The following is a 26,434-nucleotide window of genomic DNA, read 5'->3' as shown; positions in this document are numbered from 1 at the left end:
TGGTCACTTATCCTCGTTCTGCAGGCTATAAATATGCCACTGGACACAGTAGGAAAACGGGTACGCCCTGCTGGGCTGTCATCCCTCAGGGAAGAGCCAGTTGGTGACTGCTGCTAACCTTTCTGCTGAACACTGCTAATCCAACTTTAATTTTGTTTTTTCTGCTGCTGTTGCTTCTGCTACTCTGGGAGATGTTGCTACTTTCTGCATCCTTTCTTCAGGGTCTGCCTTTATGGTCTTGGGAACCATTCAAGGATACTCACTAAACCCCCTGCAGGCGAATAAATAAAAGGAGGAAAACAGATTCCCTTCCTCTGTGACGCAAAACTGGCGTCTGATTAAACTGGCAGCCTGTGACACCACCGTTCTCCATCTCCAGAGTGATTGAGGGATCTGCTGAGAAGATACCGGTGTGGAGCAGGACCTCTATTAACGTGTCTGGCTACCGTAAGTGAGAGATGGGGACATTCAACAAAGCTCTCCAAAGACCTAGGAGGCAAATGGTAATACCACTGCACCCTCTATGTGAGTGTCCAAAGACTGCCTGTTATGTGTGTTGGTCTTCATGCCAAATACAAAGCCTAAAGACTAAGGCACCAGGAGACATTGTAGCTTAGACTTAGGGCATAGGAGTTGAGGTAGAGGGTCCTGTCCTCTCTCAAGCCATTTGAGCCATTTGTTCAAACTTGCTCTGCCCCTGTTTCCCCGCTGTAAAATGAGGGTGGTGGTAATGGCTATTAGGCAGAAGTAGCTCATGCTCATCAGGTCTTCTTGAACTACAAAGTGTCCTTGCTCAAGGTAAATATTTCCCTTCATATGCACACTATGGATTTCCTTAATGCATGTTCAGTACTTATTTAATCTTTTGAAATTCACGTCAAATACATAGGAGCTCTACATGAAAAAAGGATTTGCAACAACTCTCAGATGAAATCTCTACTGCAAATGATAGAATATGGGATTTGGGAAATTAGAAGTAGTGGAGATTTCATGCCTGACTCAGTAAAATACCCTGACACTGAGGAATATATATCTGCAGAACAGGTTTGGAAGTGATGTTGCGTTTTGCCCGGACTGTGGTCATTCAGCTTCCCGGTTCTGTTTAATGCTTCTCAACAATTTGGCATCCAGTTTTACCCCAGGTACCTTATGTTAAGAGCATTCAGGCTGCATGGCACTATTTACATCCAAAAGAATTTGAATCATTTTGTAAGATTGCACAATGGCATTTGACAAATGCTGCACTAGAATTCAAATCTGTTACGTCTGCCGAGTTCCCGTCATCACATTTTGGAGGTGGGGAGAAGATCTGTCGAATATAACAGTTGATTGTTATGATTTGTTCTTAAGTGATTCAGCTGCCGGGAGTTGTTATTTTCCTTCACAATTTTAGGATGTTTTTCCCCCTTTCTGACTATTCTCTGCAATTTTTTATGAAGAGATGACATTGACTTGAAAGTGTGTGTTTGATAAATACCATCTGATTAATTGTCATTTGCTTTACTTTGTTCCTTTTGCATATCCTCATGACTTTATAACCTGAGTAATCTTTGATGCATGCTCAAAATCCATTCACTGCAGTTGACTTAAATCTAAGCAGATGCTTTAAAGGCTTTGCTGTAGCAAGGTCTTAGTCGCCAAGGGCTTGAGAGATTCATTAGTTAAGTTCTTTACATACCATAAAATGCACGTCAGAAAGCCTTTCTGTAATCTGTGGTTTGGCTACGAAAAGGTTTTTGCTTTGAGTTTGAAGTCCCCCCCGCTTTCTCCTTACTTCTTTGAAAATCCTCAGTATTTATAAATGAAGCAGAGTCCTAAAAATTCCACCGTCCTTGAAAGGAATTTTCTGAATTCCACTGTGTTTCAATAGCACGGATGTCCCCTTTATTGCTGGTTAGGTGGCACTTCAAGGCTCTAGTTTGTAAAACTGCTGGATGGAGGTCATAGAAGAATTTTCATTTTAAGTTAATGCAAGTCAGAATCAGATTACGCTGTAGTCAGACTTTAAAATTAAAAAAACCTCACGCCAGCAAGACCACAACTACTTGTTTTATGCCAGCCTGTTTTATGATGATGTTTCATCTTCTAGTTGGGGATTGGGGATATTATCTTCCAACCTTTTAAGCTGTTAGACAGTAAAATCCACAGAACAAATATTTCCACTTTGGCCTTTTATTCTGGAAGGCAGCCTCTCTTCAATGCTCTGCTATTTCTTACATCTTTTTTCCCAGCACTAACTTCAGGAGGAGTTTTACTGGGGGAGGAGACTTGTGATTTGACTCATTGACTTTTAGTAATATTGCTTGAATGAGAAGGATTGAATTCTCCCGTAATTGGGATTGTTCTATACTTATTTTGATGAGAACTACTGTCTCGAACCATCTGCATAAAATCCATGTTGTGGTGGTTTTACTTATCTTAAGCAGATCTACCTTTCTTTGAGGAAGACCATGCATTTGACTGTTTTTGTGGTCAGCTGCATTAGAAAAACAGGTTGTCTTGGAAAAACACATTTGCCAGTGTTTTGCATTGGAAAGTGATTTTTCCATCCTACCACTCATACTGCAGTACCGGTGAAAATTACAGACATTAAGTAGAAGCCTGCTTTATCTCATCTCAACTAGCATTTTACTACTAGTTTGTCACTGGATCGGTATACTTTTACTTGTCTTTTCAAGGAAAAATACAAACAGAATCTATTAACATTTGGCTGCAACAAGTAGCAAGGAAGCTCTTCCTTTGAAAGTGATCTTGCACATTGCCATGCAGTCAACCATAATTTGCTCAGAAATGAGCATGTTTTAGAAGCCAGATACGGCTTTCCTTCTACCTCCTTGCATTGTCTGGAGACATCACAGCTGTTGCAAGTGGGATAGAGAAAGCACTGGAGCCAGGAAACCCAATCAGTATTTGGGGAGGGCCGGGCGGGGGGCTTAAAAAATGTTAGATTTTCCAGGTTTGCATATTGTAACCAAGACAAAGCATGTGAAAGAAAAAGAACTGTAAGAATGTTAATATGGCTCCAATTGCTGAAACATATGGAGCCAATCATTGGCACTGCCTCAACACAACTGGTAATGGAAATTAGCATTTCTCTCAGAAAAATATGAGATATTTTTTACTATGGTTTCTCTAATTTTTGTGGCTTTTTTTTCTTATATAACAGCAAGGATATTTTCAAGAGCAAGGCAAGGTATTTTACCTTCAACATTACTTTCTGTTCCCGTTTCTCATGTCTTAAAAATAGGAGAATTATAGACACTGTTTTGTGTATGAAGAAAAAAACATATGAAGATGTAATGTGCAGTTGAGTGCATTCTCTAACATTGGCATGTTCTTGCTGATCCTACCATGCTGGAGCCTGAGGGAGGAAGTGCTTATAATTTTTTGAAAAAACATGCTGATATTTGTAAGATGGTATCTTGACAAATAGCAAGTTAGTACTATACTTGGATTGTGATACCTTGTTTGTTTTTTAACAACAATCTGTATACCAATTCAGTGCGGTGACAAATCACTTTTAAATCTTATTTTTAAAAGGCCTTATTTTAAAATCTTTTAAAATCTTACATTTTGTTCTTCATCTTTTAATACTAACAAAAATGATATAGTAACTTTAAAAAATAACTGTGCGAAAAACAAGTGATTGCTTGATTTCTTCTCTGAGGTGAAGTTTTCTCATTTTACCGCCTCCATGCCTTCATTTCAGCTCTTCTGATTTTAAAATTGTTCCAAGTAGAGAGGAGTGCTTTTTTTTCCCTCCTCCCTTTTTCTCTTCACTACAGCATCTGTAACTTTTAGAGGAGACTTTTTGCTGTTTTCTTTTCCCTTGGTAAAGATCTTTTTCTAAAACATCACAATTTGCTTTTCATTTTACTGTTATTATTTCCCAATAGACCAAAAAAGTAAATATTCAACTTGATACGTAGTAACTTGAACATACATTGAGCTGTTTACTTAAATATCGCCATGTGTAAGCATCAGCAGTTTAAGGACCGTTTTATAAATATAGTTAAAATATTTCTCTAACCTTTTGTCTTCTGTTGATAAGTTCCCTCTCTGTTTCTAATAAAATAGATCATCCCTGTCATGAATGACAGCAACATTGGAAATAGTGTTTAACAATCTACTTCATGTAAAATGATGAAAGAGAATTTGTGTGTGGTGTATATATATATTTTTTTTTGGCTGCGTGTGTTGTGCTATTGTGTCAAAAGGGGAAAGTAAGGAAAAGAACAAAGACGATTTCCATTTTTCAGTAATTTGGACTCGATTTTTTTTAAGTTTTTAAGTACAGGCTGTAAATTCCATGTCATTACTGAAAGTTGCAACCTCAAAATGTGATGGAAGCGACTCTTCCCTGGTGGTAAGCAGCAGGCACAACTGAATGCTTACCTTATATGCAGTTCCCATACATGCAGCGACTCAGTGGGCGGCTTCTGCTGTTAACTCTGCAGCATCTTCATTGGCTTGGCTGGGATGTTTCCAGGTCTGAAGCAGTTTGAGAAGAAAATTGCTGCTGGGTTCTCAGTTACATGGAGTGCAAGAACTAGTTGGGTTTGTGTGTGCGTGTGTCCCAACGTTGAAAGAACCAGTTTTGTCAAAACTGAAGCTTTTATGGAAACATGCCTATTTTGATGAAACTTTGCCAGGTACAATTTTTCATCAAAATACAGTGTTCTGAGTCAGCTGTGATGGGGATTGCCCTCTCCTGTCTTGCACACACACTCACAAACCTTGAGGCTGTTGAGGGGCAGCTCCAGACCCTTGCCCAGCCAACTCCTAATGTCTGCCCTCCTTGCAGACCGCTTTGCTGCAGGTCCATCTGGCTCAACGGCCAGCCTCTGACAACAGGCAGAAGGACAATTTGGGAAAGGACTAGCAGAGGGCAGTCCTGCTACACTTCTCCAGTTCCTGGCAAAAAATAGCGTAATGTCTCTGAGATCAAAGTTGCATCCAGGCTATTGGGCTTAACAGTCACGACTGGACTTACCCTTCATGATCCATTTTGAAACTATTTATACTTCTGGCTATCAAAGCATCTGGTGGCTCTAAACTGCACAATTTAATTGTGCATTTCCTGAAAAAGCTGTTTCTTCTGCTGGTTTTACATCTGCCATCTGATAGGTGCTTTGGTCAACTCTTCATCCTTGTATTTCTTCTTCATTTTCCACATTTTCTTTTACAGACCTCCATCACACTGCTGTTCAGTTGTTGTCTTTCCGAAGCTGGAAGCTGTTTCGTACCACTTTTCTTGCCTTTGGTGTACTTCTCTAGTTTAGTTATGGTCATCATGAGGTGAACTGCCCAGACAGCGAGCACTAAGATACAACTGCAGCATAGCATAACAGTGCCTTTTTTTGTTTGATTGTTTACTATCCCTTTTGTAATAATTTCTAATAGTCTGTTAATCTTCAGGCCACCTGTCTTCTGTCTTCTCTCTTTCTAGCCCAGTGCTCAGCCCCTCCACCCTGGGGTCCCCTACGTCTGTAACCATGCCACTGAGCTCTGAAAGGACAGTCTAAAAGTGTTGCTATTTGTTAGTGACAGAATTCAAATTTTTTTCATCAAATAGCTACCAACTTTCTCTTAATGGAACTCATTAGAAACTACAGATTCCCAGTCTGTGATTCCTCTATTTTTTAGAGGCACTTTGGCTGTTACTTGCATAATCCTGATAACAATCTGATCCTTTCTGAAGAGTCTAGTGTTGGTGGTATTGATTCTTCTTTTTTCTGTTTCTGCCCCTAAACCAGACCTTTCTCAACAAGCACTTGTTTTTCGCTCATGTATAAGAAGGGAAACAATTGGCATTTAATGCCACATAAAAATGTTGGATTTTGAATAGAAAATCAGAGGTTTTTGCAATTTATTTGTTTAAACATTGATCCCAACTACTGAAGAATGAGCAGAGTGGTTGTGTTCTGGCTCTTTTTCTGCAGTCTTCCTGTTGCTGACAAAGTATCTGATTTTCTGCAGGGAGATAACAGCTCCGCTTATCCAAATCATAGTTGTTGCCAGAATGAAAAAGTTAAACATGTTGTGTTCTCAAGCATGTCTTTGCATTTTATAGTAGGTTAGCATAAATTAAGGCAGTGTTTTTGTTACTTGAGGAGTCTTGATGGTTTTGTGAGGTTTGTTTTTGACAAATTGTCATTTAAGATTATTCTTCTGTCTGTAGTTCTTCCTCCAGTCTGGTCCTATTGTTTCACTTGGTTTCTTGACAAAGTAAAAGGTTAAAAAAAGAAATGCCTTTCATTTTAGAAAATGATTCGTAAATGTGAACCTTTATTTTCCTCCAAAATTAATGTTAAGTATTAGCTAGGCTAATTTTATTGAAGGAAACCCCAGAAATTAATTTGAAAATAGAGCCTTTTAATATTGGTATATTGTTCCAGAAATAAGGACAGGAAAATAAGTAGAGGTAACAAAAATGAAAACAAATAACCTCTAAAGTGTGATTTAAGTTCAGATTCTCAGCTTGGGTGAATCAAAATTGCTCTGTTAAGTGGAAATAGCTCAGATCACTTCAAAACTGTTCTATCTAAATCAATGGAAATATGCCATTTACAGAAGCTGGCTACCAGAGTATTACAGAGAATTTTTTCAGAAAAACAGTTACCTTTGAGCCAACAAGGCAGCTTAAATACTTGGAAATTAAAATTAACCAAATAATTTCAATTATAGCAGCTCAATTTACTCCCACTTGTAGTGAAGAATGACAAATCAGAAAAGGACTTGCAAAATCTGGATCTGGACTTCTCCTAACCTCCATTTTTTTGGCTCCAGAGTTGTGAATTGGAATGATGAGTAGTTTTCTCTCTGTTGAAAGCGTATTTTCAATGCCAAAGTGCTCTCCTCCAAAGGGAGGAGAAGGCTGATGGACTCCTTTGAAGTTCTCTTGCAAGTGGCATCTGACCTTAACGTTCAAACTTCAGCGGGCAGCTTCAAATCGAGAGGAGCTTTCCAGCGTGCTGTAAATAAGCAACAAAGCATCAAAGGACTCGAGCTCCAAACTACAGACTCTGTGCCCCAGACTGCTTGTATTGATTACATCATTCTCTAAACCTGTGGACATTTGACACCTCAATCAGCTTTCCCAGGTTGTACATCTATTTTTTTTGTCATAACAACTCGAGTTCCAGTGTAGGTACAGTACAAAGCACAGAAAGATGTTTTAGCAAAAATACTAGAAAGGCTTTACAATTTGCTCTTAGGGCAATGGTCACTAACTCCTTTGATATTTTCTTTTCTTCTTTCTTCATGGTTCATTAAAGTCCCTGAAAGGATGTTGTATATTGTGCACATAAATGAAGTAGTGATAACAGGGTCCCATCACTTAGCTCTAGCAACTGGTTAAAAAAAAAAAAAAACAAACAAAACCCACCCACTGGTGACTTGGGCCACTTCCAGCTGAGAAACAGCACAAGAAAAAGTAGTGGCACAAGGCTTTTAAGTCTCTGCAAGTCAAACCAATATGAATATATTGCACTGGTGAGTTAGAGAGCTCTGTTAGATAATTGATTAAATTAATCAATTAGTAATTTCAATAATGATAGAAAGTATAGACCATGCTAGATGATGATGTATCTAGTGCTTATTCCCATCATTGTGTTCATGGTAGAAAGTGAGCTGCAAGCAAGGAGTTTCTCTGTTCCTCAGTGACAGTTGCTGTAGGTGCCAGGAAGGGGTGCTGAGGAGTCTCATGAACTCAGCATCTATGACCCAGAGTTTTTACTAAGGCTACAAGTTATTGCACAGGTTATACAACATAAATTCTATGTTCATGTTATCTGTGTCTGTGTCTGCGTCTGCATGCACATTATTTAACTCAAGTGAACATCCAAAAAATACCATACTGTGAAATGTCACAATAATTTTCATCTTACAGTTTGCAGTGTTTCTCTTTTCTTCCTGTTTCACAGAATTTTTCAGTTTTTCTTCAGACTTTCCAAACATTATTGTTGTTGTTGTTTAAAAAAATTGAAAATCTAAATTTCTCTATATAATAGTGAAGTGAAACAATTTTCTATATCAACAATTCCTGCAAAAGTTCTCTTTTAGAATAAAGGCTGGTTTGCAAATATTTTTTCACAAAAATTTGTCAACTAGAGCTAATATTGATGTAGTTACAGTATACAGAGGTGTTTTATACCAGCTCTCAATTAATGCTCTCAATGATATGCTATTTTAAAGTCATGTTGCTCCCTACTTTTTTCTTTTTTCATTTTTTAAGAGCCTTTGCTATGCCTCCTATTCTTGCCTCTCAGGCATTGAAGGAAATAGGAGTAACCCAGGAAGATTAACAAAGTCATTAAATTGGAACTTGGAAGGGATCAGAGCCAGTCTGTGTTTATTCTTTCCCTTCAGGATTACAGCCGCCCCTTTAGCAGCTAGAGTTCACAGGATAGGGGAGCTGGTAAAGATGGAAAAGACAGAACAATTGGGCAATTTTTGCTGCAATAACACAGCCCCTGATAAAATTCTTAATAATATCAAAGTGCTTTAAAAACAGCTTGTTTTCTTCCTGCCCCATGAAGTCCTTACATAACATTATCACATTACACTCCAGTCACTAGCTGCATAGAAATTACAGGATGAGTCAGTGCAAGCATCCGGAAAAGTCACTGAGTCTTGTTCTCTTCTCTAGCCTTATGTGATGATCCTGAAATATGACATTGGAATTTTTCACTGGAGATAAATAAAACTGGACTAATGATTCTGGTAATGCATCTTCATTTTTTAGTTCAATTTTCTACAGTAAAAAAAAAGATTGAGGTCTGCTGTCTTGAAAAACACTTCAAGTAGAATTATATAGTGAAAATACTTAAGGAAACGGCAAGTAAAGGAAGAACTATTTAATTCAAAAGTGCAAACACTTTCTCCTGTTCCCCATTCTCTCCAATCAAACATCTTTCATTCTGTTTCTCTTGCTATTCCTTCCAAACTGCCAGCTAAGCTTCTTGTTCTTTTTTCGTTCATTCCATACATGTATCCCTTAGTTCATATGAGTTTTCTTTTGGTAATGATAAATTAGACTGCTCTGTCAATTTGCTAGCTGGCTGTATAATGCTCTAGCCCTCCTCTGCGGTGTCTTTAGGTTCGAGGTAAGCTCTGCTCATGGTGGAGCTGCTCTGCACCCTGACATGGCTGCATGTCAGGGAGCTGGTCTCTTAGTAAGTTCCCTTAAAAAAAAAAAAAAAAAAAAAAAAAAAAAACTGGTTTTTTTTTTCTCTTAAATGACACGTAGCCCAGAATCTAATGAAATGTAGAATTAATGGCAAGAATTGACATATATATAGTGCTGGCTCCATAATCTAAGCATGTGCATAATGAACTGATTAATTAGAGCTTTTTGAGCATCTCTATTGTTGAGATGAATTGAATGAAATGGATAGGGTCTGTGAAATATGATTTCCTTTAGAGTTGAAAACATGGCTTGAAAGAGCATTTTCTTGTCTCCCACTAATTTTTCTTCAGAGGAATTTTAAGGTTTGAATTTCAGGGTATTCAGAACTTGCAGTGATCCCTCACAAGTGTATTCAACTGAAAGAGATGGGCAGCAGGGATCTGAGCTTGTTTGGTTTAATCCATTAAATTAAATAGTTTCCATTAACTATTTTTTCCTGAATTGTGAAGTTTCCTGCTCAGTAGCCCTACCTGCCAGGTGAACTCTGACAAATCCTGTGGCAGCAGGGGAAGGCTGGAAGTAGCAGCATCTGCAATTGCAGCACTAAAATTTGACAGAGGAAAGTCAACAGAAGGGAAGTCAGGCCAGTGGTTTTAGCCATCCTGATAAACCTTGATGGAGGGGAACCCCCATTTAAGTAGTTTTATCTAAGATAGGAGACTGATCAGGAATAATTGAGATGTAAGTACATCTTGTTTTTGTTTGACAGTTTGTTATTTGGGTTTTTTTGTTTTGTTTTGTTTTGTTTTTGCTGCCTTGACTACTAGAGGAGGATTAATTCCTTATTTTGATTGGTTCCATTTTATAATTTTAGTAAGCAAACAAGATCTTTTCCAGTTATAAATGTGCAGGACTTCTACTACAAATCAAGCAGATAAGAAGACCTGTGATTATATGTTGGAGGTGAGGCACACAGAGGATGTCCTTTTAATCTTTATTCAAGCTGATGTAGCCACATGTTGCAAGTCTTAATAGAAGTTATTAAGCAGTGGGGATAGGCTACTTACGTTGGTTAGGCTCTTGGATGAGAAATGCAGCATGGAAAATTACCAGATCCAGCAGCTTATGAACATGAACTCTGGCCACATTTATGTGAAAACCAGATACTGCAGCATCTATGGATTTTTAAGGCTCTGAATAGAGGCTTGTGCTTCAATATAAAAAAGGATGTTAATATGAAGAGTTATCTATTCTTTGTAGGAGCAAGGATAGCGATGCTTTGAAACCCATGAGACTCAAGGCACTTACTGAAGGGAGCTGAGTGGGTAGAATGAGCAAATGAAGTGACCAAAGATACACTTGCCTTATACTGCTTTTTAAGGGTAGCTTCTCTAATCAAGAGCTATTTCAATGGAGGAAAGCATACTGAGAATTGTAGACTGCCTTGATAGAGACTGTAAGTCTAACTGAAATTGAATTCCTCTTGTGTTTATTTAAAAAGTCTAAAAGAATTGTGGTCCGTTTTCTCTAAATCTAATATCAGATGAAGATTATATCAGTTATTTTAAGCAGAAGAGTAATGTGTTGTGCTCCCCAAATATTTGGAATTGTGTCTGCCTGTGGGATGAAGCCAGGAGGGTCCAAGTGAACTGGTGATAGTGGCAAAAATAGAGTCAGTTTGCTAAGAATTCTGCCAGTATTTGTTTATCTAGATTAATATTTGTCTGTGTGGTTGTCAGACTTCTGGCCTTTTTGTTCTTTCTCAGAAGTATATTTGTATTTTTTTTTTTCCAAAAGGAATTAGGCAATTTTCCCTGTTTTAAGAGCAGATGGACTGTGAATTCTTCAAGACACTGGCAGCTTTCATAGGACAATCCTCTGCTAAAACTGTCCAGTTTGAGGCATGTGCCATTTGAACATTACTAACAGCATTTTGAAATTCAGTTGATGCTTTCATTTTGAATTGTAACTTTTTCAGTAATCTATAGAATACCTAGAGTGTCTAAAACCAGTGGGTTTATTGTAGTTGGAGCCACTAAGAGGAGTGTTTCTTTCACAGAACTTGAACACTTAGGTACGTTACTTTTATGAGTTCTTGTCTTCCACCCATCTTTTACGATGCAGGCGAGATGCATCCCAAACTGCTTCTCTGAACTCACTGGCTGAAGATGGTTTTGGTCATTTTTTTTCCCATTTTTTTCCCCAAACCCTATTCTTCCTTCTGTTCAGTCTTCAGATTTTTTTTTATTGTTGTTGCACCTCCAGTATCTTCCATGTATCTGTTTGGGTCGGAACATTGACAGGCTTTTTCCACTTGGAAGACTCACCTTTAACAGTGGCTTCTAGGGCTTCCTTCTTGTTTGTTCTCTGCAAATTAGCTGGTGGAGAAACAAGACTCTCTTACAGTTGACCTCTTCAGTGTATTCATTGTTCTAATTAGATGGAATCATTGTATGTTAATTGTTCTTGAGATATATATATAATATAACTGCTTCCAGAAAGGGTGAATGATACATAAAATGGTCCATGTCAGCAAATGGTTATTCAGTGCATGTCTGGAACCAGTGGAACATCCACAAAGCCAATCTCTAGCATGACTTTATTTTCTAAACTGCTCAGGGCAAGTCTCTATCTATTCATTGGCTCTGATGGGAACATAGTCTCATTAGATTAAATTCTGCTTTTGTAAATACCCCCTCAGCAGTACAGACCACCTTCATTAAATCAGTCAGAATCATTCAGTTGTGTGCATTGACAAGTTCCTTAAACATCTGCCAGTCAGCTTTCTTCTCTGCCTCTTAGGGGGAGTCCTTATGTTTCTGTTTCAAGAGAAACTCCTTAGCCATCTACCATGAAGCCATTGTGTGGTTCTGAAACCTTGTAGTGATGCACGAAGCTCACTTGTTATGAGTCTTTTCAGGGCCAGGGTGGGAAATATCTCTGGTGATGGCCTCGGAGTTGAAGGCACAACCCTGTCCTTGCTATTAGACATATGGGCAAAATCCTGGTGCCTGGGTGCAGAGTTTGGGGGAAAAATCAGAAAAATCCGGTGCCTGACCTAGCTATAGCACTTTTAATTGCTGTTTTTCTAAGTTTTTTTTCAATCAGCAGTTCTTTTACTATGATCACTCAGCAGCAGTGTTTCTCCTCCTCCCTCTGCCTCCCACTGCTCTGGGAAGAAACATGGGGCTCTTGGGGACTGCAGGGAGCAGCTAAAAGAACAGTCAAGAAAACTCTCTCCATTAGTAGGAAACGGGATGGTGACTCTTTTGCCTGAAGGTAAATCTAAATTTGAGCAGCAGGGGCATGGAGTGTGTTTGCGAGTGTAACTGCAGGTTGAAAAGCAAACCTCTTTTGTCTTCTGTGTTGTGTTGAGGAGGGCTGGAGGAGAGTTTGAAAGCCAGGCTCGAGTGTGCTCGGTTGCTCTTTTCTACAACTCGCGACTCTCGGGGGTCGGATTTTTCAATGAGAAGTGGGCAGCGTTAGGATGAAATACCTGCTGGTTACCTTTCTGTGATTTAATGTCGTGTGTTTGTATAAGAACAATCCTTATAATCATACCTGTATCCAGATTTTATTAAAATATTATAGATTAGTGGATTAGAGATCTGTGTAGGTCCCAGGGGAGACAGGTGCCTGCGAGTAGGACTTGTGCCTTCTCTTACCCTCCCTTCCTCCTCCTCGCCAGCCTCCTTTTGTAATCCTGATACTTTTGAATTGCAGCTGCCCCAAACGGAGGCTCGTAGAGAGGATTTTAGCCTGAGAGACTCTGGCAAATTATTTCTTCCTCATTCCCCCAAAGGATGGGAGCCCCCAGCCCCCTGACCCTGTTCATTCAAAGGGCATTCAAAATGGGGGAATTGCTGCCAGATCCCGTACCTCCTCTGCTTCACTGCTGGAGCTTCATCCTCTGTGGTCTGGTGAAGATGCGAATCGCCTTCCCCTGGGACAATATTTCTCCTTTTCGCTCTCACTTCCTTTTTCTAGTTGGGATCAAAGTCACCGAGTTTATTCTCTAGCTATAAGAAAAGAGCAAAGCAGAGTTTTGTAGACATGCGACTTCAGTCACTAATACGCCGTGTGTCCCTTCACCCTCATGTCATGAATGTGAGAGGTGAAATGCCCCAGGGTTTCTCACAGGTGGCTAATATGCTGTGGCCAGATCGCTGAGGCATGGTGGGATTTATGCCTTAACCATTGGAGGGAGCAGTATCTTCCGTCCTTGAAAACAGGCGCCAGGAAGCTTAGCTTGGGACTGTAATGATTTTCATCTAAGTTAAGCCCTTTGTTGGTCTTAAGGCTAAATAAAAAGACTAAATAAAAAGGCTAAATCAGTTTTGGGCTGCTTTTTCAGATGCAAACTCCTCTGTTACATGCTTGAAATGCTGGTCTCCAGACCCCACGTGCTACCTTGTAACGTCATACAGGCCTATGTAGCAGTATGAGTAGCTGTTTGAGATGTGATTCCTCACCCTTTCGCCACTGGGCCAGGGCATCTAGCAAGAGAAAATCCATCAAAGTGCCTGGACAGTCTGTTTTAACCCTGAATGCTCCTATATGTTATCAAAAGTGTGCGTTAGGCCGACTTCAGCCTGGCTGCCGAAGTGGAAAGAATTTTTGTTTAAGTAAGTCCTTCTATGCATAGTGTTGCATGTGAATGTTGTTAGGTAAGCAGCTATTTTAAGTAAGCAAAATTCAAATTTAGCAGTCGTCTTGAACATACTACTTGCAGTATTCTGAGGCCAAGTAAGATTGAGTATTAAATTGCACAGCAGCATTGCAGTTGTTTACAGTGTCAGAGGACCAATATTTCCAGTATAATGAATTTACAGTGACTTCTGGGTTTTTGGGAGGAAGTGGTAAAACGAAACAGTAATCCAACAGCTCTTTCTCTCCCTCTCTTATATTTCAAGGAATAGGATCACTTCAGTTGCTATGAAATTTGCTTGCTGTACGTAGTATTCAATACAGTTAAACATTACATGATCTAATCTATGCTATACAGACCTTTTGACATGGTTTCATTATTGCCTGATAATTAGCAAGATAAGTTACTTCCTTGAGTGTGGGAACCAGAGTTTACTTATACTGGGCAGACTTTATTAAAATATTGGGACTATCAGGACTATAATAAATTATAAGGGCGTATTCAGGGAATTTGCAAAAAGATATATAACCCTACATGTTATTAACTACTAATAACTTAGTTAATTAACTGCCAAAATAACTTGGACGTCCAAACTGTAATCTGCTAGTCGTGGTCAGTTTGCACACAGCTCCAGGGGTCAGGTATAAAGAGGAGTTTCAATCAAGGTTGTTAGTATGGCACATTACAGAAAGCAGTGAAGTTTCCTCACCTCTCCTGAGCTGACCAAAAGTTGCATGGTAGCTATTATATGAGCCACAGGTTATTACAGGCACTTGCTGAGAAGTGGAATATAATAAATCAGGAATTTATATCTGCTTATAGTATTGTACAGATGTACTGATGTTTCAGTTAAGTTTGGTGTGAGTGCGTGATGGTTAGGGATCAGTGCCAAAGGTTGTCAACAGTCCATTGCTCCAAAAGTTTTGGACTTAGTTATCTACAAGGCACTGTGTAAAATGTAGGCTTGTTCTGAGTGAACATCAAAACGTAGACTGCCATAAGGGAGCAGAAGGGATTCCACAGAAGCCAAAGAAATACTACCTAACTCTTCAGAATTCTTTTTATATGTTTATTCCACAAAGGTACACTTTAGTTGCAGTCCACTGTTGTTTAGAGTAAAAATGACTTGAGGCGACTCTTGAGTGAAACTTTATTTCTCAGTTTTGCAGTTTCTAGAGCCTGTATGTTTAAAATGTGAAACTGTGTTTCCATAAAGGTATATCGTTACTGTACATAGTCAAACTATGTATGATTTCCTGTCCTGTGCTTGGCTTAATCTTTGTGTTATACCTGCAGATCTTCCTATTTTAGGATCCATTCAGAGAGAAAACTCTTTGAATTGCGAATTTCCAGCCTTTCAGGGGGGACCCAAGAGACTTGTGTAGAATTGGTGGCCGTTGTTTTCCAGGATTTGCAGACAGAAGTCTGTTGTTTAACCTTAGTCATATTTAAACAAGTGCTTCCCGATAGATTTCTAGCAGGAACTGTTAGACCACTATGTCACAACAGCTGTCAGATGCTCTGTAAAGATAATTACCCCCGCATACTCAGTTGACCCTGCAAATTAAATTTGGATACACCTTTGAAATATAATTGGCCATACTATAGTTAACTTTTTCTCTAGTTAAAAAAAAAAAAAAAGTCGTGTTTGTGCCAGGCGGCAGAGGTGGGGTGGGGAGAGGAGGGTGTAATAAGAGGGATAATGGGGAGAATAGAATTGATTATACCTGGCATAAATTTTAGATGATGTGAAGTATCAGCTCTTTACACAGGGAAACCAGTGATTAAAGACCTGGATAATTCTACACAATTGACTTATACTCTAAAGTGGTGTTCTCCAAATTACAAAACCAATCAACCACCCTAATTGCCTTCATTCAAAACCAGTCACCAATTTGATTCTTTTAGCAGCCAAAAGAGACAGCATAAATCAGGCAGTGTGGGTGTCAGGGAGCACACATTTGGGACCTGGCCAGATCTGATGTAAACCTAACAATATCATATTAAATCCATGGCCAGAAGCAACGTACTGCAGTTATCATTCGGTACAGCATCTCCTTTAGGGTTTCAGAGATGTGGCAAGCAGAGAGCTTGCAGACTTCAGGTCTGAGTGCAGATCTTGGCAGCTACAATACTGTGTGACTTTACAATGGCTGCAGTGTAAGTGAGAGCTGAACAGGGCCTTTTCTTTGTAATGTCTGGGTTTATTAGGATTTTTGTATAAAAGGCTCTAATGGGATTTACTTTGCTCCCATTGAATCAAACTGTTACTGACATTAATGAAAGCAAGTTCAGGCCTTAGTCAGCTTTCCACTGTTGTCATAAGAGCATTTGTTGGTTTCTTTTAGTGGACTGGAGCTAATTCATTTTAGTTTCCGGCATACGTTCCCTTCACTTGCTTTTGTGTGCTTGTGCTATTTTGGGGGGAAAAAATCATTTTCAAATTTTAAAATCTGACCCTTTTTCAGCATGCTTGTCACCCACTAGTATAAATGGGAATTGGAGTTGTGTGGCAGCTTCTGGATCTTGGAGTCATTAAATGATTATGGAAACAATTAAAGATTGCACTATGCCTGAGGAGTCTTTCCTTGGGAAAGAGGACTGCACGGCTCCCTAACTATTGGTAGGACTGAACTCCCATTTAATATTCTCTAAGCCCAATTTGACTGTCAGTTTAGAAGATGCATTTGTGAATAGGTGCTGGTAGATTTTGCTGGGCAAACAGCAATAGTTAAAAGCTGAAAGTTAAATAGTTAAAATAGATTAACTAGATTTTTAAAGTAGAAGAATAGAGAATATATCTGCCACTGCTGGGGCCTTGTAAGGAGCCTTGAATTAAATTTTGTTCACCCATACGCAAAAATCTAATGTCTTGAGTCCTAAGAAGAGTTGAGATTGAGTTGTCTAATACGAAGAAAGGGGAGAAAATTCAAGAATTTAGAGGCCCTCTGTTCTTTGCAAATGTGAAGAGAGAAGCACAGTAAAGATGACTGTAAACGATGTAATAAACCTGGAAAGGACCTACAGAATGCTTTGCTAATCTACGGAAAAACTGTGAATGCTGTGTGGAAGACTTGACCTATTTCTCTTTCTAATTCTACCCAGTAATAAAAGAACATTGATATCTGATATTCAATAAAACAAAGTATTTCATTAAATGAAATAACAATTTATGGGAAAAAATAGTCAACCTGTGGTTCTTCTACAGGAGGCTACTTCATTATGGCTTGGGTGACTGGTATCTTTTGCCACTATGAAAATTTAAATATAGAAATAATCCATTCTTATGCTTCAAGATATAAATGTATCTGAGAAAGAATCCTCTAATGATGAATAGCATTGCCCAGTTTTCCAGGTGTGTATTACTGATTGTTTTCCAAGTTTTCTAAAAGATTACCTTTAAACTGGTGAACAGGATACCAGTTTAGAAAACAATGGCAAACATTCTCCATTACTGTCTGAAAAAATATATTTCTCGTTTCTTAATGTTTTCTGAAATAGCTGGAAGATACACTCTTTGACTTCCTTTGGCTATTAAGTGGGGGTAGAATGCACCCTCCTAAAATAGTTTAAAAAAAAGAAAAAAAAAGTAGAAACAAGGACACTTGCAAGCAGTTTCAGGTAAAAGCTTGTGTAAAGGGACCCTGTGAATTCTGGTTAATTATATGAAATTGCGGTGTCGTTTGCTGTTTCATATCTAGACATGTGTCATTCCTCAACGTGGAAAGGGAGAGAGAGAGAGGCAGGCATGCTGAACATGATTGCATATGCAGGACCTGATCCAGGAGGAAGGAAGCTGGCTACAAAGGAGAGATTATGCATGATTTGGTAGGGAAGTCAAAGGAAGGGCAATAAGGGCTTTTTTAGGGAGGCCTGACCTAAGCTTAGGCAACACTTGAGATTCTTTAGAAAACTTCTTGGCTGTCTCTAGCATCCTTTCTCAAGCTTGTGGGCCTGCCACCAAGGCGATATGCTGCAGATAGGGTGGCAAGAGCTTTGAGACGGAGACCTCCTCATGCTGTAGGAGGATGAGTGGAGGAGAAGGCTGCCCATCGGAGGCTGGTGAAGGTCAGAGCACACAGAGACAGCGAGGAGCTACCGCTGTAGAGTGTCATGGAGCTCTTGGGCTGACAGTGAGCTACAGAAGCCAAGGAAGAAAACTGGAGCTGCCCCTTCTCCCATACTGAGGGCCCACACAGCGAGCTCCTAGGGTTGGGGTCAGGTCTACACCTTCTGCCCAAGAACAAGGAGAAAGTTTCAAGAACGTTTTTCCATCCATGAGCTGCGGCTTTGAGGAGATTGCTCCCCCCACCCCCCCTTTTTTTGCAGTCTAATGTGGGCACAAGTACTTTTCAGTCCCTCTGATCCCAGAGGCTGCTCAGCTGAAACTCGTTGCAGAGGGAAGTGGGAGCGATCCGTGTGGGTCACGTCGTGACCCAGTGGAACAGCCGGGAAGCAGCGCTGGAGCCCAACGTGGCTGGAGCAGCCCTTCCCCCGCCCGCCCACCCCCTTCACAGGCAGAGGGGAGTGTGGAGAATTTCTGCTGAAAAGTGGCATTGTAAGCTGTATGGTGGGAGGAATTGAGTGCTTCCCTGCATGAAATCTAATTGCATAGTAAATACTTTTTCCTTCTCTCTTCGCTTGTCCCCTTCCTGTTATTTTCTCTTCACATCTCCTGATTTTTATTCCTTAATCTCTCACTTCTCTTCCATTGTGATCTCACCCGTCAGTTCCTTGTCCTGTCTGCTTTTGCTCTGATTTTGCAAATGTGTCTAAATCATTTTGCTAAGTAGACCAATGCTCAGTTCTTTGCCTTTCTGCTCTGAAATACCATCGTCTGGAGCTTGTGTTCCATCACCTGTCCCACCTGCCACATCTAGCAGTGTCAAGGGGACTCCCTCCTTCCCCCCCCCCCCCCCAAAAAAAAAAGATGGAAAGGAAAGAGCACTGAAGTCTTGTGTGGAGTTTAAATAAAAAAAACATAGGTACACGTACTCCGTTTCCTTCCTGCAGCGAGCAAGTGATTCTGTGGAAGCAATGGTAACAAGGATAAGGTTGTGTCTTGCCAAACCTTGAGAGGCTCAGCCACTCTTCTTTTAGATGGAGGAAAATATGTAATGTACTGATCTTCAAACCCTAGAGAAATTCCTGCATTTTTCTGGTGAGCACTCTGAAAGAACTGGTGCTGTAGGATGTGAACAAGGAATCCCAGACTGAATCAGGCTGCAGGCAGATGGACCTTTAAACAAAACTCCCTGCACAGCAGGGACATCTGTTACAATTTGCAATCCACGAACTTTAAGGCTACTCAAAATTCAGCTATGGGGCTCAATCCTTGGCTAGACCCAGCAGGAGAAGTAAAAGGCGAATGTTGCATGTGCTGGGAGATCTGCGAAGAGCTGGAATTGTTCCTGAGGAAAACTGGAACGATGCGGACATACCCTCCCATTAACAGACAGCTTCTTACCAGTTCCCATGACAGAAACTTGTGGGCTGGCCGTGCCAGGGCATGGGTAGGACCTCTTCTCCTCTGCTTCTCCGCCCCAGAAGACCTCAGCCCGAGGAGGAGGACATGGGTTGGACCTCTTCCCTTCTGCTTCTCTGCCCTGGAAAACCTCAGCCCAAGGAGGAGGGACAGTGGCAAGCAGCTTGGTGGAGCCATTGGAGAAGTGCTGTACCTTAGGACGATATGTTTTGAATAAAACATCCCTGAAAATTTTCCAGAGGCAGTTTTTCATTGAGCCCGTGGGAGCCAGCACAGTGACTGCATTTGTGGTTATATGTTCTGTGTCTTTTGCTGGTTGTTTAAAGGATATCAAATCCTTTTGTTACTGGAGTCCAGTGTTTGAGACTGCAAAACTGTTTCTGGCTACTTTAAAACAGGCTCATTAGTTGATGAATGATCTATATTTAGGACAAACATAATTTTCTATTAAGTGCCAGGAACTCACTTACCCAATACATCTTTTCTTTAACAGTTCTCAGGTTTCTGGAAAAACTGCATGGCACTTCTCATTGCATTAGTTGGTTCTGATGGTGATGCTAGCATTGGGCCTCTGCGCAGCTATTACATGGTATGTTTAAAATGTCAGTTATTAGTCTGGATTTTTTTTGTGACTGTTTAGTGCTTATACGTGGTATCTGCGAATGGTTAGTACTTATACGTAGTAAGGCTCGTTTAAGACCGGACTGAGCAAGTCTTCTGCCATATTTGTGACTCATTTTAATATGTATGCTTTCTCTTCATCAGCTAAACTCTTCTGGTGAATAATTCTTGGTCTGTGCATTGTTTGAAAATATTAAATTGAGAATTCAAGGAGCTTTGGTTAGATGCTCAGGCTGTGTTTTGCTTGGACTGATTGGACAAACAAAATTCTTAGGAATGCGTTGCTGGCAGAGTACATGCTACAGTTTAAAAAAAAAAAAAGATCTTTAGTTTCCCTCTTCCTTATACTTTTAGATATTAATTAGTATTACATTTATAGAAGTTATGAACTAATGGCTTTGAATATTTTCAAAAAAAAAAAAAAATCCAGAAAGTGCAAACTTAAAGGAAAGGCAAGCGGAGCCAAAGCAATTTCAATTTATTCTTTAAGTGACTGTTTAGGAGAAATACTTAGATATTTTCAGTTCTGCTCTGCAAGTTTCCCCTCCTAATATCTCGGCCTTTGCTGTCGCCAGTGCTGATGTCACAGCTTTTCCGCAGTAGTGCTCATGCCAGCAAAGGCTTGGAAAAGCCACCTGTAATTTAAAACTTTATTTTGAAATTCATTTCACAGGGTACACCTGGCAAGAAGTCAAAATGCTTCGTTGTGTGATCTTTCCACTCTCTGCACTACATAACATGGATATAGCTCTCCTTTGACTGGCTGGCACTCCCCCCCCAATCTGTCTCCCTGTGATCTGGCCTTTTTCATTGCTGGGGAGAAATGTGGAAGTACAGTGTGAATATTAATTTAGCAGTCAGACGGTGCTCTGCAGCTATAACTCTCTCTTTCTAATACAACAGGCAAAAAGAATTGATTTCACTGGGCGTCCGAGTGATGCTCCACTGCACATCATCAGAAGAAGACGTAGGTCTACTCCTCACCTCCTCTCTGTTTCTCCCTAGTTTGGGGTTATATCAAGAAAAGAGAAGTCTGTGTATTGCTGAAAACAGACACCCGGATTTACCTGGCAATTCCATGTTTAGAGAACATTCAATAGAAGAAATTTACTGGTCCTCACTTTAACTATTTGATAAATGGAAAGAAAAATTATAGACCAATCTTATATGGGTATCCCGTAATTTTATAGCTCTTAGAATTGCCAAGTATTATTTGTAGATATTATTAAGCAAGAATAGTGTTTGTGCGTAATAAAATCTCTGCGGAAGTGTTCCCAGCTGTTTTCCTGTCACTTTCAAAATTTTGCTGCACTTGGTCATCTGTGGATTGCATGGATGGATTTTTTTTTCCCAGAACATGAACATTTTCTTCAGTAATATTTGAAAGCCTTGCTGACAAACACGTGTTGCTATTTGTAGGCTCTAAATTGTAGTGGGGAGGAGGAAAGCACTAGACTGTGCATTCATTGGGAAAGTTGTCAATTATTTAAGTGGAAGGAGGGCTAGTCCTGGGTGTTTCTGTTTACACAATTGCAGGGAGAGGTCTTTGTCTCAGGAAATACTAAACTATTATAAGATGCTAATAGGGTGTGCTTACGAGAACACGGCTGAGAGCAAGCAGCAACATGCCTGGGTTTTGTAGTGCCAATAAAGCACGTAACTGTGCATTGCAGATGGCTTTCGCTGTGAAACTCTTTTCACAGTGCTGCTCACTTTGACTTCAGCATGAATTCTGGCTCCCCTGGTTTGCTTCCCCTAGCCTTCCCACCTGGAGCATCTTATGACTGTTTTGCTTTCTCTTTTTAATAATATCATTAAAAAAAGGGGGTAGGAAACTTAAGGAAACTTAAAAATATGACCACGCTGCAACCTATGTATTCAAATTCCAGCAATCAAAAAAAAAAAAAAAAAAAAGTCCAAAATCTTTCCTTTTAAAAATGTAATAAATTTGTGGGTATCTCAGCATAATTCACTTTGTCAACCCTGAACATGAAAACAAAAAAAAAACCCTTTTATCAGCTCTTAAAATCAATTGACATATCTGAGCTCCTCGCTGGAGGCAATTAATAAAAGTAGATTCATTCATGTTGGGCATTTGGGTACGGAAGGTTTTTGGCGATTATAAGCCTCAAACTGTTTTATTACATATTTAACCTTGAACTTTAAATTGTTTGTTTCCTGAGAGTCAAAATATAAGGGTACAAATTTTCAGATGGGGAGTCTTGGTATATTGACCTTATTTTAAACTGTTAATAATATTTAAATAAAAAGAAGTGAAAAAAGTTTCACAAGTAATGTGTGCAAATAAGTGAAGAGAGGGATGGAAGAGACATGAGTTCACCGAAATATAACCCCAAGACTTTTTCTTAAAGTATGAATTACATAACCATTTCTTTTGTGTTCAATTATACTTTTTCATGCAAAAATATGGATTTTTTAAAAGATGCAGTGGGTGACTCATTTTTTGAACAGTTTTACGCTAATAGAAAGTGGAAGTTAGAAAGCTTTTGTAGAAGAATATTGAAGGAAAAAGCCAGACAGTGCAATACTTGAATTGTTTGTTCCTGTTTCTGAGTCTTCTGTCTCTAGACCCCAGTTGCACCAATATTTCCTCTAGGAAGTAGGAGACATAATGAATGTGTGTGTTTTTTCCAAAAATGAGTTTATTAAAAGAAAAAGGTCAGTAGGGCTCCTTGCAATTTGCAGGCCTGATATGCACGAGGCAATGTTTTGCCAAGCACTTACAAATACTATTGACTTCCCCTAAAATTCAGAAATTGTGAGATGAATGTATTGATTTGATTTATCTAGTTTAAAGTAAAGAAATGCACTAGGGAGAGAAATGAATAATCTGAAAATATGTTTTAGAGATTAACATAGTGAAATTCTCTTGTAAAGATCAAATAGGGCCATAAGCACCCTCTGGTTTTGATTGCTGAATCGGAGTGATCGATGCAGCAAGGCCATATCAGACCATTAAACGTCTCTTGTTCCATGAGCCATTGCTAAATGCTTCGGAGCAAGGTGCAAGATATTCTGTAGATAATAAGAGTGGAATATGCTGCCCAGAGAATATTAATCTTCCTAGCCTTCTTTTATAGCTTGCATCATGAAGATTTATATCCTTTTAAAACAAACAACAAAATCCCCCTTTCTTATTTAAGTCTCCATCTCTTTGTTCTTGCAAAAAGTAAAATTCTTGTCTTCAGCGCACAATTAATTGTTAGATATTTGGGCCCTTTAAATGAAAATTGGCATAATTCTGATAACATCTAATATCTAATCCTCTGGGCTTGGTAGACTTCCTCATGTGTTTAGTAATGTGTATGCGTAAGGATCTTGATGAATCGGGACCTCAGCATTTAAAGCAAAGTTGACATCCAGTGCTTGATGCCATTTTCTAAAGCTATTAAATTCTTGCAGATGAATATTTATCAGAATCTTGTCAAACTGTATGATTATGATGTTAAAGAAATCGGATAAACAGGATATCTGCTGCTTCATATAACAAGTTAACTGTCCTTTGATCAGCTAGATTTGATCCATGAAATCAAATGATTACTTAAAATCTGTGTTAGCATAACTGAATTCTACTGCATTTTTAGAAACAGTGTTCCTGTGTATTTCTTCTTAAATTTGGGGATACAGTAAGACAAATATTTCTTAGAGTAAAATCTTCTACTTAATTATGTTTTATAAATAGAAATTAATTTGTATAAACTAATAAAAATGTTTTGTATTAACTAACAATTTCTGCAGAGAATTTGTAATGAATTAAGATATTTCTGTCTCAAATAAAACAGATTTTTAGGCAAAGAGAAAAAAAATTCTAGGCCTGGTGTATCATTTTGGTTCCATATCTAAGTAATAGTTCTCATTAGGTATGTTTGCTTAAATGTAAATCTGCTTTTTTCTGTATTGGTGCCAAAATGAAAGAGAGCTTTGGTGTCAAAATGAAAGAGAGCTGAAAAAACTATTGGAAACCTCAGATCTTGGTCTTAGTAGCATCTATTCAGTGTCCTTTTAAACATCTCTTACTCGTGGAAAAGGTTGACAACTCTATCAAACACTTGAACAGTTTGGCTGTTCAGTTGTGCAGCATCATCTGAAAACAATTTGGGTATAATGACAGTCTATTATAGACAGTGATTTCTAAAATTAGAGGATGAGTGGGGATGCAGACATACATAAAATAGAAAAATATAGAATTTAAAAAGAAGATCCAACAGGTTGTAAGCGTTCAGACAACTGTTTTCTTTGACTTCAACAACATTTTTTTTTCTCAAGTAAATATACATATATAAATGAGAGCAAAACTCTTATTATGATGATTCAGCTGTTTCTCCTTCCCAAATCTATATTTCCCTGTCTTTATTTTTATATGTGCTTCAACTTTCTTAAAGCAATTTAATTCATAGATCTGCTATTAGCTTCCTTAAGAAATTATTCTGCCAATGTATTTAAATATTACTGTTTGGAAATACCCTCTGTAGTCTGCCCGTGTTCTTCTTGCAGTCACTTAATTATGCCTACACATATATATGTGCATTACTGTGAGCCTCTTTTTATCTTTCGCTGTGTTTGTTCCCAGTTATAGCAGCGGTCATATTCATTATGTAACCAAAACTGAGAGAACAACTCGCAAGGAAATTACAGCAGGTACTTGCAATTTGGGATTTGCTGGGGATTTCCCCCCACGTCCCCCCACTGCCAGTTTCTTTCAGTAGTATCACAAAACTGAATTAGCTAAAGGATTTTATTTTTTTGTGCTTCCGAATTTACTATTACTTTTGGCGTTAGCTTTGCGTGTTTAAGCATTATCTGTTGTCATACCACTTCTGGCTCCTCAGTGGTTTGTGGGTGCCCAGCTTCTCCAGGCAAGCGGACAGGGCTGAGACTCTCCTTTTTCTCCTTCCCAGGGCCTGGCAGGAGGAAAGGATCCCTCAGGAGACAGATGGGAGTCTTCTGGAAGCCCCATCGGATATCTCTCATGTTACTAAATCTTGGTTACTCTTCCCACGAGGTCGCTTAGTGCTGACGCTCGGCAGTAGGCAGCTGAGTTGAAGCCAGCCAGCATATGTTTTACGGATGTGGTTTCCCCCTTTTGGAAGCCTATCTGTGAAGGACACCCTTGTAACAGCAGCATGTGGTAGCTGCCCATGTGATTTTGGTTTTGGTTGGTTGGTTTTGGCACAGTGATGATGATTTAGGACATTGCTGTTCTATATAAATGGACAGTAGGTGTCATTCCCTGCCCCAAGGGTGCAAAAGGGGAAGTATTAATATCTCCATTACAGGGACCGCAAAACAGAGCTGTAGAGTATTTGGGTCACTTAAAAAGCCTATTTCAGAGCCAACAGTGATTTTTCGATCTTTCAGATCATACCTTTACTCTTTAGGTGTAAGGCCATCCTTCCCTCCCATCAAGTGTAATAGGCAAGATCCTTTACGATCCATACCAATTAATTTTCTTAGTTAGTATCTATACAACAGTTCAGTAGCTACTAACAGTTGCACGTAAGTAATAAGGAAGCTATGTATAGGTGATTCTTGGAGCTTTGAAAATCTATTTTAAGCTGAACAAATATCTCTAAAAATACCTTTTAGCAGTCTTCAGAGATGTTCCCACCAATCATTCTGAACTGTTTTTGGTAGATAATAGGGTAAATAATGCTTAAGCATCTGTACAAATTTTGTTAATATTACTGTTTTTTTCCTGTTTCTGTTGTAAGGTTATGACACCCACATGTGTCAGGAAATACAGTGTACAACTGAATATTCTATATGGCAGATTTTCCAGATATGTATATTCTAAGCACACAGCTGCAGAGACTATCTACTGACAGAGAAATATGAAATTCAAAATAAAACTTTTAAAAAGAATTTCTGTGATAACTATATTAGTTTAGTTTTCTGTTAATCCTCTAGAATTTTTATACCAGTGTCCTTAGAGCGGTAAGAAATTCTATGTATCCTTGGGCTTCGGAAATGCAGTTGTCAACTCCAGAAAGGACTTCACTTGCGAAGCTGAGGTTTTAAACCAGTCAGGAACAATATGACAGAAATGTCCCTCAGCATTCATCCCATATCTAGTCTTTTGAAAAGTAGCCTCAAAATCAGAAAACACAAATGAGACAGGATAGCATCTGTTTATCCTCACAACCTCCTGCTGTGATTTCTGGTCATCTTCTATCTTGTTCCCTAGTCTTTGTTCCTGTCTCTCTCATCTACTTTTTGCAGTCTGGACAGGAGTACCTTACTAACATTTTAAAATCTAGATTTTAGATTAGGCTCCTAAGAGCCTAAACAAACATTTGGGGAGGGCGCTGTGATTAGCACAGAGAGAAACACAAAAGATGAGCTTTCCTTCATTCCTTTTCTCCTTTTGCCTGCCACGTTTATGATGCTGCACTTCAATAGGGAGGATCTGAATCTTCTTCATACCATTGGGCAGTGAGGCAGAAAAATCCCTTGGGCTGAGCTGCAGTGAGTTATTCCCCTAGCTGTCAGTATTTCCTAAGGGAAGAAGTACAACTCCAAACACCAGGCT

The 26,434-nt window shown here is 39.2% G+C and overlaps 1 protein-coding gene and 1 long non-coding RNA gene across 10 annotated transcripts in view; both read left to right on the top strand.

Annotated features, from left to right (window-relative positions):
• RBMS3 (RNA binding motif single stranded interacting protein 3) overlaps window positions 1–26,434 on the top strand; it is a 761,325-nt gene that overhangs the window by 229,950 nt on the left and 504,941 nt on the right. The window lies entirely within an intron of this gene.
• On the top strand, window positions 19,661–23,476 carry LOC135327289 (uncharacterized). Its single transcript, XR_010387392.1, has 2 exons — window positions 19,661–19,852; window positions 20,788–23,476. It is a non-coding gene; the product is annotated as an uncharacterized LOC135327289 (long non-coding RNA).

This window comes from Dromaius novaehollandiae, chromosome 2, assembly GCF_036370855.1.
Source record: "Dromaius novaehollandiae isolate bDroNov1 chromosome 2, bDroNov1.hap1, whole genome shotgun sequence".
Taxonomy (NCBI): Eukaryota; Metazoa; Chordata; class Aves; order Casuariiformes; family Dromaiidae; genus Dromaius; species Dromaius novaehollandiae.
Note: the sequence above shows the minus strand (reverse complement) of the source record. Positions and strands in the feature narration are given on the sequence as shown.